The sequence below is a fragment of the Saimiri boliviensis genome, chromosome 3 (assembly GCF_048565385.1).
Source record: "Saimiri boliviensis isolate mSaiBol1 chromosome 3, mSaiBol1.pri, whole genome shotgun sequence".
Taxonomy (NCBI): domain Eukaryota; kingdom Metazoa; phylum Chordata; class Mammalia; order Primates; family Cebidae; genus Saimiri; species Saimiri boliviensis.
This window is the reverse complement of record NC_133451.1, coordinates 12,638,299-12,650,445: the sequence shown is the minus strand read 5'-3', so window position 1 is coordinate 12,650,445 and position 12,147 is coordinate 12,638,299. Positions and strand designations below refer to the sequence as shown.

At 39.8% G+C, this 12,147-nt stretch overlaps 1 pseudogene; it reads right to left on the bottom strand.

Moving 5' to 3' along the window:
- The window catches only part of LOC141583975 (splicing factor C9orf78 pseudogene), a 358,102-nt pseudogene that overhangs the window by 274,781 nt on the left and 71,174 nt on the right, over positions 1–12,147 (bottom strand).

Sequence of the window (12,147 nt, the reverse complement as noted above, 5' to 3'; positions counted from 1 at the left end):
ACACAGCCCAATTCAAACCAACCACATTTTAAGTTCTCAGTAGCCACACATAACTAGTGACTACCATATTAAACAGTGCAGTTCTAGATGCTATATTAAACTTTACAAGCATCATTTATTAAAACATCAAAATAACCTGCAAAGGGATATGATATGTGTTCCCACTTTTCAGATGATGAAACCGAGGTTGAGGGAGGTTACATAATTTGCCCAACATGATAGAACCATTCTATGCTCTTAACTGCTGTGCCACATTGCCACCAACCTGGATAGATGGATGGGTGGATGAATATACAGTTCTTTTTTAGGTTATTCTTTTGATTCTGAGGGTTTTATTCCCTTTCTCTGTGATTCTCTCTTTCCATTGAGAGCACGCACACACACACACACACACACACACACACACACACACACACTCATACACTGGACCAATATTTTTCAATTCTCCTCAAATTAATCACCACCTATATCAAAATCACCCAAACTACCTAGTTTCCCAGGCCCTACTCCTAGAAATTTCTCATTCAATAGGTCAAAGAGAGCTTAGAAATCTACGCTACTAATTTCCAGGATTAGGATTCTGATGCCTGTTAATGCAATGTTCACAACTTTGGCTCATCTTAGGTCACCTGGAGCTCATGCCTGAGCTCCGTCCACAAAAATTCTCATATAAATAGTCTGGGATGAGACATGAGCATCAGTTGTTTTTAATGGACAGCTGGGGTTGAAAATCCTACACTGACATTTGAGCTCCACTCTCAGCCATGCTTCTCTGCTCCTCGCCAATCTGGATAATTATGCATAATAATGTTTAGAAGAATCTGGAGGAATGAATTTAAAATTGTCTAGTTGCCAGGTGTCCAGGTGGTCAATTAGGACAATGAGCCAAACTGAAAGTAACAACCAAGCATTTATTCACTTACTACAACAATGCAAGCAAGATGCAAAAAGAGGTGCTGGCTCCCCTGTGGTCCATTTTTCCCTACAGGATGGCACCAGGCAATGGTCAAGTGGATGCAGCACAAATAGGGGAGGTTGTCTCACAACTGAGGAGTGCTGAGCAAAAGCTTCCTTTCATGTCAGCTAGGAGAAGAGAAGGAGAGTGGCCAAGAGTAGAAAGACACTGAATCGAAGTAGAGAAAAGTGCCTCAAGACTATCAGGAAGGAGGCTTCTGAATGGATGTGCCTGGCTAGAAAGGTAGATCTTCAGGTGAGCATGCTGGCCCAGGAGGGCTAAGTTCCTGACTGCATCTCCCTCCGAGAACTGCAATGCACTGGCTGTGCATCAAGTCTGGTGTGGGGAAGGTAGCTTCCCCCGATGAGGCCTGCCAGACAAAGCCTTGTAACTGCCTCTAGTTGGGCCTGAAAGATCGCACATAACATTTTAGCCTGGAACTCATCTCTTCAAAAAGTCCATAGTCCAGCTGTGCTGGATGAACATCAAGAATCAATCTGTATGCCCTGAATTCTCCCTGCAAGTCTGTTTAGAAAAGCAAATCAGATCCTGACCACGGAGATCTGGCAGAGCTGGTCACCAGGTGACTCACTTTAACACCTTGCCTGCCTTCTATTCAGACCCCTTCACTATATACTTCATTACAACCCCAGAACGACTGATGACTCCACCCACTCCAAGTTACCACTAAAGGTTTTGTTCAGTTACAAATGACTGAAACCCAATTTAAACTAGCTTGCACCATAAAGGAAGTTATTATCCCAAGGAGCTCAAAGACAGAGCTGATTTTAAGAATGGTCAGATAGATACAGAGGTTGAACTATGTCACAAAAAATCTCTTTCTAATTTTTTTTTTGTTCCATTTACCAACATGGGGGTTTCATCCTCAAGAGCTCTTTCAACAAGGCATCAAAGACAGCCAACATCAGCCCAGACTCAACCTTGCCCACAGCCAGCAATCTCAGAAAAGAGTGTTGCTCTTTAACCACCTGTGACCAAAGCAAACTCAAAGACTATGATTGGCTCCTCTAGGATCCCATAAGCATTCTTGAGCCAATCACTTGCCAAGAAAGGAAGAGCCACATCATCTTCAATCTCACCAGAAATACATGAGAGGGAAGAGAGTTCCCAGAAGGAAGAGATGTTGAGTATACAAAAAAAATAAATAAATAAAATAAAAAGAATTAATAGAGTTTTATGTGAAGACATAACTTTGAAAACTTGTTTTTAGAAAAAAATCTATTACATTTGCAAATCCTGTCTTCATAAAGAGCATAAATTACTTCAAAAAACTGGATTTTGACCTGGTGCAGTAGCTCAGGCCTGAAATCCCAGCACTTTGGGAGGCCCAGGGGGTGGATCATTTGAGATTAGGGGTTCAAGACTAGTCTGGCCAACATGGTGAAACTAAAAATACAAAAATTAGGCAGGTATGGTGGCACACCCCTGCAATCCCAGTTACTTGGGAGGCTGAGGTATGAGAATCACATGTACCCAACAAGTCAGGTGCTGCAATGAGCTGAGATCACACCAGAGCACTCCAATGTGAGTGACAGGGACTCTGTCTCAAAAAAAAAAAAAAAAATGGGTTTATCCCAGAATATGTTAATAGGAACCAAGCCACTAACTCAAAAGAGAGGTGAGAAAAAAGAGGAATTTCTCAGCTGAGACTAGAAAAGACTCAGGTATTAGGTCTGGCATTTTACTGAGATCATTTCATTGAAGACTTAGAAGGCAAGATGGGAAAACTGAAGCCCAATAAGATACGACACTTGCTCAAGAACCCATAACTAGCAAGTAGCAGAATAGCTTTTGCATTCCAAGTCTATTCTCTCATGAAACACAATGTTGGTTTCTTATTATGACCAGTCGGCTGCATTTCCACAATACAATCACATACATTTTCTCATTTGTCCTCTCACTGTTGGCCCAGCTACCAGGAAAAAGATGTAAGAGCATCCACAAGGAATTCTTGGTGTCTTTGAACATCACACCAGCCATTCAAGAGACAAGGCAATGTCATTCCTAGCTCCTCCCATTTTCTAGTAGTGTCTTTTACAAAGAAACAATGTATTTCCTACACAGCTTTCCTCATTCCCCACACACTTCCCATGGAAACTCCCTGGAAGGCACTAGAAGAATGATCCCAGCCTGGTGCTATTTGCATCCCTAAGCACATAGCTTAGGGAAGTTCTGTTATGTGTGTACAAGAAAACTCAGTGTGTTCAAGTTGCCTATAAAACCAAAATAATTTAATCTATTTTATATAATGGCACTTGGTGTTTATCATTTGCTTGCAGTCAGCAAAGAGGAAATATTGGGCAATGTAAAGAATTTTGCCCTCAGAATCAAACACATGGTGGTTTGAACCCTGACTAGTATATCCAGCACATAGTAGGTATATATCTTATGTTATTTTCTTTCTCCATCTGGAAAGTTTGATTCAAATGTAATATAGTAAAAGAAAACTTAAACTAGAAGCCAGAACATTTGTATTCCATTCCTTCCTCTCCCACTAATTTACTCTGTGACTTTGTTAAGGTGACGTAGCCTCTATGTTCCTTGGCTTCCTCATCCTTCAAATGAGAATAATAACGTCAGTCTAACTTACCTCCAGACTATCAGGGGGATTCAAATGAATGCTCATGAGTTCATTGTGAAAACTATAAAGAGCTACAGAAATATTAGGAATCATACGGGGCCATAGTCCTCATCAATAATCTCTGGGACAGCCTTTGGAGAGCAGGCACACTGGCAGAAAGAAATGCAGGGTGGCTATTTCACTTTGCAAGGTCACTGCTGTGCTATAAACATTGACAAGCCTGAAGAACATGGAGGTCGAATACCAGGGAAATTCTTCATGCAACAGAGGATTTTGTCAGCAGAACTGAGCAGAATGCCAAGTTGCAGATGGTTCCCTAAAAGCATGCTTAACTCCCTGGTCAACATTTCAAAGCAATTTAGAAAAGTCTTCACAAACCATAGACTCCTAGACATTTAAACTTGGAAGAGAAGTCATAAGTCCAAATAAGTCAAACTTGGAAAAGAATTCCTAAGTCCAAATGCTTCATTTTCCACTTGAGGAAACTGAGGCCCAGATTCACACAGCTGATTTTAAATCTACAGTTCTTTTATAATGCCAAGTATCACCTTGAAATACAAATAAGGAATGGAAAATTCTCAGAATCCCCGAACACCTTGTTTAAGTAGAATTGCTACCATGCAGAGCCTTAACCAGTACTCCAGAGGAGGTTATGCCTCTGTAGGATTTGGAAATTGGGAAGAACTACGGGCAGGATGCAGAAGCCCCATAGACAGCATCGTTTATCAAATTAGTGTGGCATTTGAGGTACTTCAGATGAAAGTCACCACAGAAATGCTCATCTTTTCATGAAATAACTAAAAGAAATAGTGTTTCACATTATGGTACACCTCACAAGATTTCTATTAAATTTCAAAGCTGCTCTGTTTAGTTAAAAGAGTTCAGCCTTTTCTGAAATGACTGACTCCAGGGTTTTAACTTTCCTATGGTACTTTTAATATGACTGTAATTTTTTTTCACCTTCGGGCTGGAAACAAGAGTTTTGTCATGGATGAGGTGTCGCAGGAATGAAAGAGCCCTAGAATACAAACCTTGCCTCAGCAAGAAGAAAGTAGTCTTCTTTTTATTTGTTGGAACACTATAATCTCATAAAAATAAGAAAACAGTTGTATTCACCCAAACAATTGTAGCTCACAGAGGGCATGCTCAAAAAACACACCTGCACACAACGAGCTTGAGCCTGGAGTTCGGCCACCCTCCTCCTACCTACAAAGGAAACACTTAAAGCAACTCCCGACCAGTCTCAGACCTGAAAAATAGGAATAATGTCCCAGCTTTCAGAAATAAGGTATGCTTGGATGTTTTGTTATCATTTGAATTGTGTCCCCCCAAAAGAGGTGAAAATCCTTACCCCCAGTACCTTGTAATGTGACGTTATTTGGAAATAGACTCTTTGCAGATGCAATTAGTTAAGATGAGGTCGAAGTGGAGTAGAGTGGCCCCTTAATCCAGTATGACTGATGTCTTTATAAGAAGAGAAGAGACACAGGAACAGACACATGGGAGAAGGACATGCCTCAATCCCATGTGATGACAGAGGCAGCGAATGAAGCAAAGCAGCAGCAAGCCAAGGAATGCTGAGGGTTGCTAGCAACACCAGAAGCTAAAAAAAGAAAGAAAGAAAGAAAGAAAGAAAGAAAGAAAGAAAGAAAGAAAGAAAGAAAGCAAGCAAGCAAGCAAGCAAGCAAGCTTGGAACAGATTCTCCCCTAGAGCCTTCGAAGAGAACACAGCCCTGCCAACACCTTGATTTCAGACCTCTAGCTTCCAGACTATGAAAGAAGGCATTTCTGTTGTGTAAAGCCACCCACTTTGTGGTACTTTGTTTCAGCAGTTCTCTGAAAATAATACACTTTCCAGGGACAAAATACCAGGACTGGGACAAGGACAGGCAAAGGGAAAGCTGTGCAAACAACTCAGCCTGAATATTCAGTGCTTTCCCCTCCTGGCAGGCTGGGCACTGAAACTCAGGTTTGAAAAATAGTCTCTTCTGTCACATGGCTCTGGAGAAAGAGTGAAGCAGTAAGGCCACCTTCACTGCTGACCTGGCATCATAAAAATAATTAGCGAATTGCCACAAGGTGCTTCCGGAAGGTGATTCAGACACTGCTGCTGTTCAGCCTGAAAGAACAGCAGGAATCGGCCAGTCAAGCTGCTAATGCGTTACTTTCTGAGGAAACGGCTGTGTTTATGAGCAAATATTACTCCAAATTGTTCTCACAGCAAAGAACATCTATTCTGCGCCAGGTACATCCATATCTGGCTCACAGAGAACAGCCTCAGGTGTGGAACAAAGGTCATGTGGGTCCCAGTAAGTGAATGTGACAGCTCCAATCCGGTTCCAAACCTCAAGGGCAGCCAGTCTGCCTGCCTGGAACCAGCAAGCTCAATTATGCAGCTTCCCAGAAACAGACCATTATCCAGGAAGTTCAGTACATGAAACCCAGACCCTCAAAGTTGGTCACTGTAGAGCTTCCCAAGCCTATAAGTATCAAGAAAGTAAAAAATTAAGTTCCTTACTTTAAATATGTCTATTAAGATGTTTCTTTGGGAGGCCAAGGTGGGTAGATCACAAGGTCAGGCGTTCAAGACAAGCCCAGCCAAGATGGTGAAACCCTGTCTGTACTGAAAATGCAAAACTGGGGTTGGCGTGGTGGCGGGCGCCTGTAATCTCAGCTACTTGGGAGGCTCAGACAGAGAACTGCTTTAACCCAGGAGGTAGAGGTTGCAGTGAGCCGAGATCACGCCACTGCACTCCAGCCTGGGCAACAGGATGAGACTCCAACCCCCTCCACCCTCCCTCAAAAAAAGATGCTCTTAAACTTGATCTCCAGCTTCTTAGCAAGTTCTAATAATCAAAAGCTCTCATTTTCTAACTTAAACCAAGAATGTTTATTTTACACAAACATACATAAATATATGTGTGTATATATTTATGCATGTGTACACATATGTGTGTGTATATATATGTGTGTGTGTATATGTGTGCGTGTGTGTGTGTGTGTGTGTATATATATATATATATATATATATAAGGCTATCACCTCAATTTTCATTTTCTATTATTCATTGAAAAGATAATACATTGGCCTTGAATGTAAGAACATCAGGGCAAGACAGATAGGATAAATAATGTTCCTTGCTGCCATTTGTTTACCACTTTGGCATTTCAGACACCATGCTGAACTCTTCAGGTATACTATGGCTATCAACTCTTGCCCAAGCCTATGAGTTAGGGCCCTTTATTAATCCCAAATAGGGATGAAGAATGAGGCTCAGATGATTTACATGAATGATCTAACCAAAGTCTCACAGCAAGTTCAGGCAAAGTTGAGATCCAAGCACAGGTCTGTTTGCCATTAAAGTCTGCCCTCTTATCCACTGCACTGCTTATACTGCTTCATCGTGGGAATGGAAAAGAATTCCAAACACCAGGCCCAATTTGTAATTCCAATGTCTCAGAGACATCTCTACCTTTCCCAGAGTGAAACTGTAAAATACCATGCTCCAACAATAAACACGTTTCTCTTTAGCCTTCTCTGACTATGTTTGCCATGTGCCCAGCAGGAACTTTTTCTGTTTCAGGAGGATGTTGATACAGCATGATCACTCTAGTTCATAACAATCTATTACCTACTTGAAAATTGCTGAGACATTAGATCATAAATGTTCTTACCACCAAAAAATAATAACAACAATGTTAGGTGATGGATGTGTTCATTAGCCTGTTTGTGTAAACATTTCAAAATATACACAGATATCAAAACGTCATACTGTACACCATAATATATAGAATTATTCTTCATCAATTATATCTCAGTAAAGCTGGGAAAAGAGAGAAGAAAGGGAAGAAAGGGAGGGAAAAAAAGAAAAGGAGGAAAAGAGGTGAGAAAAAGAGAACGGAGAGGGAGAGAACAAGTTAACAAAACTGAAAACAAAAAAGGAGAAGGATATTGAGCAAAGCCAGTGGGGTGGGTGATCCACATAAGGCAGGCAGCGTGAGCAGCCATTGCTTCTTAAGATAAGATTGGTTGCAAGGGGAGGAAGCACAGAATGAAGTGGACTCTGTACCCAGTGTGGGAACGGAAGAGCAACGGAAGTCACTAGACAACGATGGTAATGAAAGCAACACAGTCAGAGTGCACAAGCATCCTTTTTCTCCCTTGTGAGGGTCTGTAACCCATGGGAAGAAAAATCAATTGAAAGCTATGAAGGAAAAGCAACCCATCCAGAATTGTTGGAGTTCTCTCCCCTCTCCTTTGGGACATATGAAATGTCTCACTCATCTGCTTTTAAATCAAAAACAGAGAATGGTATTCAATAAGTGCCACAAATGGTTAAACAGATTATGCAGCAGCCATATATTATATACCTCTATCAAGAGTGGTATTTTCAAGAATATTTAACACCATGATGAAGAGGCTACGTTGTCTGGGGTATATACCCTGGGGTTCATTGTCGCAGGCCAGGAAAATTTTAGACACGGACACAGATGAGGAGTTTAGGAGCAGAGGTTTAATAGGCAGAAGAGAAAGAAACAGCTCTCTCTATAGGGAGAGGGGTCTCCAAGTAGAAAAGACTGACTGGTGGCAGATTTGCAGGATTTTATAGTCCAGTTGGAGGGGGCAGTGTCTGATTTACATAAGGCTCACAGATTGGTTCAATCATTTATGAATTTCCATAGTGTGCAGGGGAGGCTGGTAGCGCCATCCTAATCTTATTATGTAAATGAACTCTCTTTGACCAGTGGATCTTGTCTGCTCCTTACTGTACATGTGGCTGGCACAGAAAGGAAGACGGAGCTGCCATCTTAAACATGTCTAGTCGCTAGTCCTGCTGGCATTCACCTGTTCAAGCCCCCAGCTTGCCTTTTTATGTCTGCAGCTCAACTTTACAGGCTGTTCTTTGTTAAAAAATAATCTGGGGCTGCATTTTATTAAAAGAAAAGTCTTACCAAGGACTTCCATATCCTCATATCTGCCTAAGTGATTTTTTTTTAATTCCTGTATCAATGAGACAATGCTAACAAGAAAAAAATTAAGCACAAAAAACAGGATCAAATGTGCCCTTACAGAAGAATTCTATTTCTTTAAAATAAATGTAATGTCTGCTCATTTAAATGAAAAAGAGATTGAAAGGAAATATATCCAAATTGTTAATAGTGATTATCTCTGGGTGAAGACAATAGCAAGTGATTTTTATTTTTTCTTTACAGTCTGTATTTTTTAACATCTGTCATAATAGTCATGAAATATTCTATACTATGACAAAAAACAAGCAATATTTTTAAATACTTTTGGAAGATGCTAAATAAAATATTGGGGTGGTGAATCTCAAGAGCCAAGTTTCCATTCTGACTGCTTCAAACCCCTTTTCCAGCATGTGTCTCAGTTTCCTCATCTGCAAAACCCAGGGGTTCCTCTTAATATCTAGGGTTTGGTGCTTCCATTATACACTATGACCAATGAAACCATGTAAGTGAGAGGAAGAAACATGTAAAAAATTGAACGGAGAAGGAGATGGGAAGGATTCCAACAGAGAAAAGAAAAGGAATGCTAAGAAAAGAGGTGTGAACTCAGAAGTTTGTGAGGAGAATGCTGATTGTAAAAGACTGCCTGCTGTTCATCAGGGTTGTGTTTAAAACTCATGGTACTTTGAACCTTCAATTAGTTACAGATCTTAATCTGCTTTAATATTAAACCTTCAGACATCCTGTAGAATGGTTTCCTCACACAAGTCCACCACGTTAGAAATTAATCTCTATGGTAAAGCAGGAGTAACTGTAAGAATGTGATGAAATCAAACTGAAATCTGGATCAAGTGCCCCAAGCCAGAAATGACTCACCCTTGAAATAAAGCAATTATTTGTGTTATCTGCCCAATTCACCTTTAGCCCTTGGTTTATGTGGAAAACAATTCAGTTAAAGATGGTACTGATTAACTCTATTTTACCAAACACTCACAGGTCTCTTCTCTCCACACCCCCAGGCACTATATAGTAACTTGTGGACAAAACTTTTCTCTTGAGTAAGCTGAGGAGCACCAAGGCCTCAATATTCTCAGAGGCACAATGTGGAAAACCATAACTTTCACTCTGCTAATAAAATTGGGATTCCCATTTTCTGTCTCTCTTATGTCCCTTACAGCATTCAACAGTTTGAAACATAGAAGACATTCAGCAAATATCTTAACTCTAAGATAATTATGATATTTCAAGCCTAGAGAACCTCATGGAAAATCAGAAGGCCATCAAAATCAGAGAACATAGTGTGGCAGATATTTAGTTAGAAGCCATGGAATGACTTCACCATTGTAGTATCTGAAAACCATTTTCAATTTCTTATTTGTATAGACTGCTTTAGAGTTTATAATCATATATAACTTTGGAGAATGTAGGACAGCTTTAATTTTCCACATGTATAGGAATCACGCAAATTTCAATATTAGATTCAGGGAGGTTTAAGGTTGAATCCCCTCCTTGTAAAATTTTGCTTATTTCTGTGAGAGGCACTGTGTGAAGCGTTGAGAAAGCAGGTTCTGGAGCCAGATTAAAATTCTGACTCTGGGTTAAAATTCTTATTCTGTCATGTGTCAATTATTTAACTTCTCTGTGCCCAAATTTCTCATGTTAAGAGGGGATGATGGTGGTACTACATAGAGTCATCACGAAAATAAAGTAAAAATATATAGGCCACTAGAGAGACTAACAAAGAAGAAAATAGAGAAGGTCCAAATAAACACAATTAGAAATGGCAAAGGTGATGTTACCACTGACACCACAGAAATAAAAAGAACCATCAGACAATACTTTGAACACCCCCATGCACACAAACTGGAAAACTCAGAAGAGACAGATGAATTCCTGGACACATACACCCTCCCAAGACTGAACCAAGAAGAAACTGATTCCCTGAACAGACCAATAATGAGCTCCAAAATTGAATCAGTAATAAATAACCAAAAAAAGCCCAGGGCCAGAAGGAATCATAGCCAAATTCTAACAGATGTATAAAGAAGACCTGGTACCATTCCTACTAAAACTATTCCAGAAAATTGAGAAGAAGGAACTCCTCCCTAACTCATTATATGAGACCATCATCATCCTAATACAAAACCTGGCATAGACAGACACAAAAAAAGAAAACTTCAGGCCAACATCCTTGATAAACATTGATGTAAGAATCCTCAACAAAATACTTGCAAACTGAATTCAGCAACACATCAAAAAGCTAATTCACCATGATCAAGTAGGTGTCATTCCTGGGATGCAAGGTTGCTTCAACATATGCAAACCAATCAATGTGATTCATCACATAAACAGAACTAAAGACAAAAACCACATGATAATCTCAATAGATGTAGAAAATTCTTTAAAAAAATTCAACATCTCTTTATAGTGAAAATGCTCAATAAACTAAGTATTGAAGGAACATACCTTAAAATAATAAGCACAAGCTGTGACAAACCCACAGCCAACACCATGCTAAATGGGCAAAAGCTGGATGTATCCCTCTTGAAAACCAGCACATGATAAGGATGCATTCTCTTATAACTTCTATTCAACATACTATTGGAAGTCCTGTCCAGAGCAATCAGGCAAGAGAAAGAAATAATGTGCATCCAAATAGGAAGAGAGGAAGTCAAACTATCCTTGTTTCCCAACAACATGACTGTATCTAGAAAGCTCCATAGTCTCAACCCAAAAGCTCCTTCAGCCAATAAACAACTTCAGCAAAGTTTCAAGATACAAAATCAATGTACAGAAATCACTAGCATTCCCATACATCAACAACAGTCAAGCTGAGAGCCAAATGAGGAACACAACCCCATTTACAATTGCCACAAAAAGAATAAAATATCTAGTAATGCAGCTAACTGGGGAGGTGAAAGATCTCTACAATGAGAACTAAAAAATACTGCTCAAAGAAATCAGAGCTAACACAAACAAAAGGAAAAACATTCCATGCTCATGGATAGGAAAAATCAATATCATTGAAATGGCCATACTGCTCAAAACAATTTATAGATTTAATGCTATTTCTATCAAACTACCAATGACATACTTCACAGAACTAGAAAAAAACTATTCTGATATTCATGGGAAACCAAAACAGAGGCCAGATAGCCAAGGCAATCTTAAGCAAAAAGAACAAAGCTAAAGGCATCATGTCACCCAAATTCAAACTATACTACAGGAACATAGTAACCAAAACAACATGGTACTTGTACAAAAACAGACATATAGACCAATGAAACAGAATAGAGAGCCCAGAAATAAAGCCACAGACCTACAACCATATATCTTCAACAAAGCTGATGAAACAAGCAATGGGGAAAGGACTGCCTGTTAGATAAGTGGTGCTGGGAAAACTGGCTAGCCACATGCAGAAAATTGAAACTGGAGCTTTTTCTTACACCATAAGCAAAAATTAAGTCAAGATTAATAAAGACTTAAATGTAAAACCCAAAACTATAAAAACTCTGCAAGACAACCTAGGCAATACCATTCTAGACATAGAAATAGGAAAAGCTATCATGACAAAGGTGCCAAAAGCAATCACGACAAAAGCAAAAAAGGATAAATGGGATTTA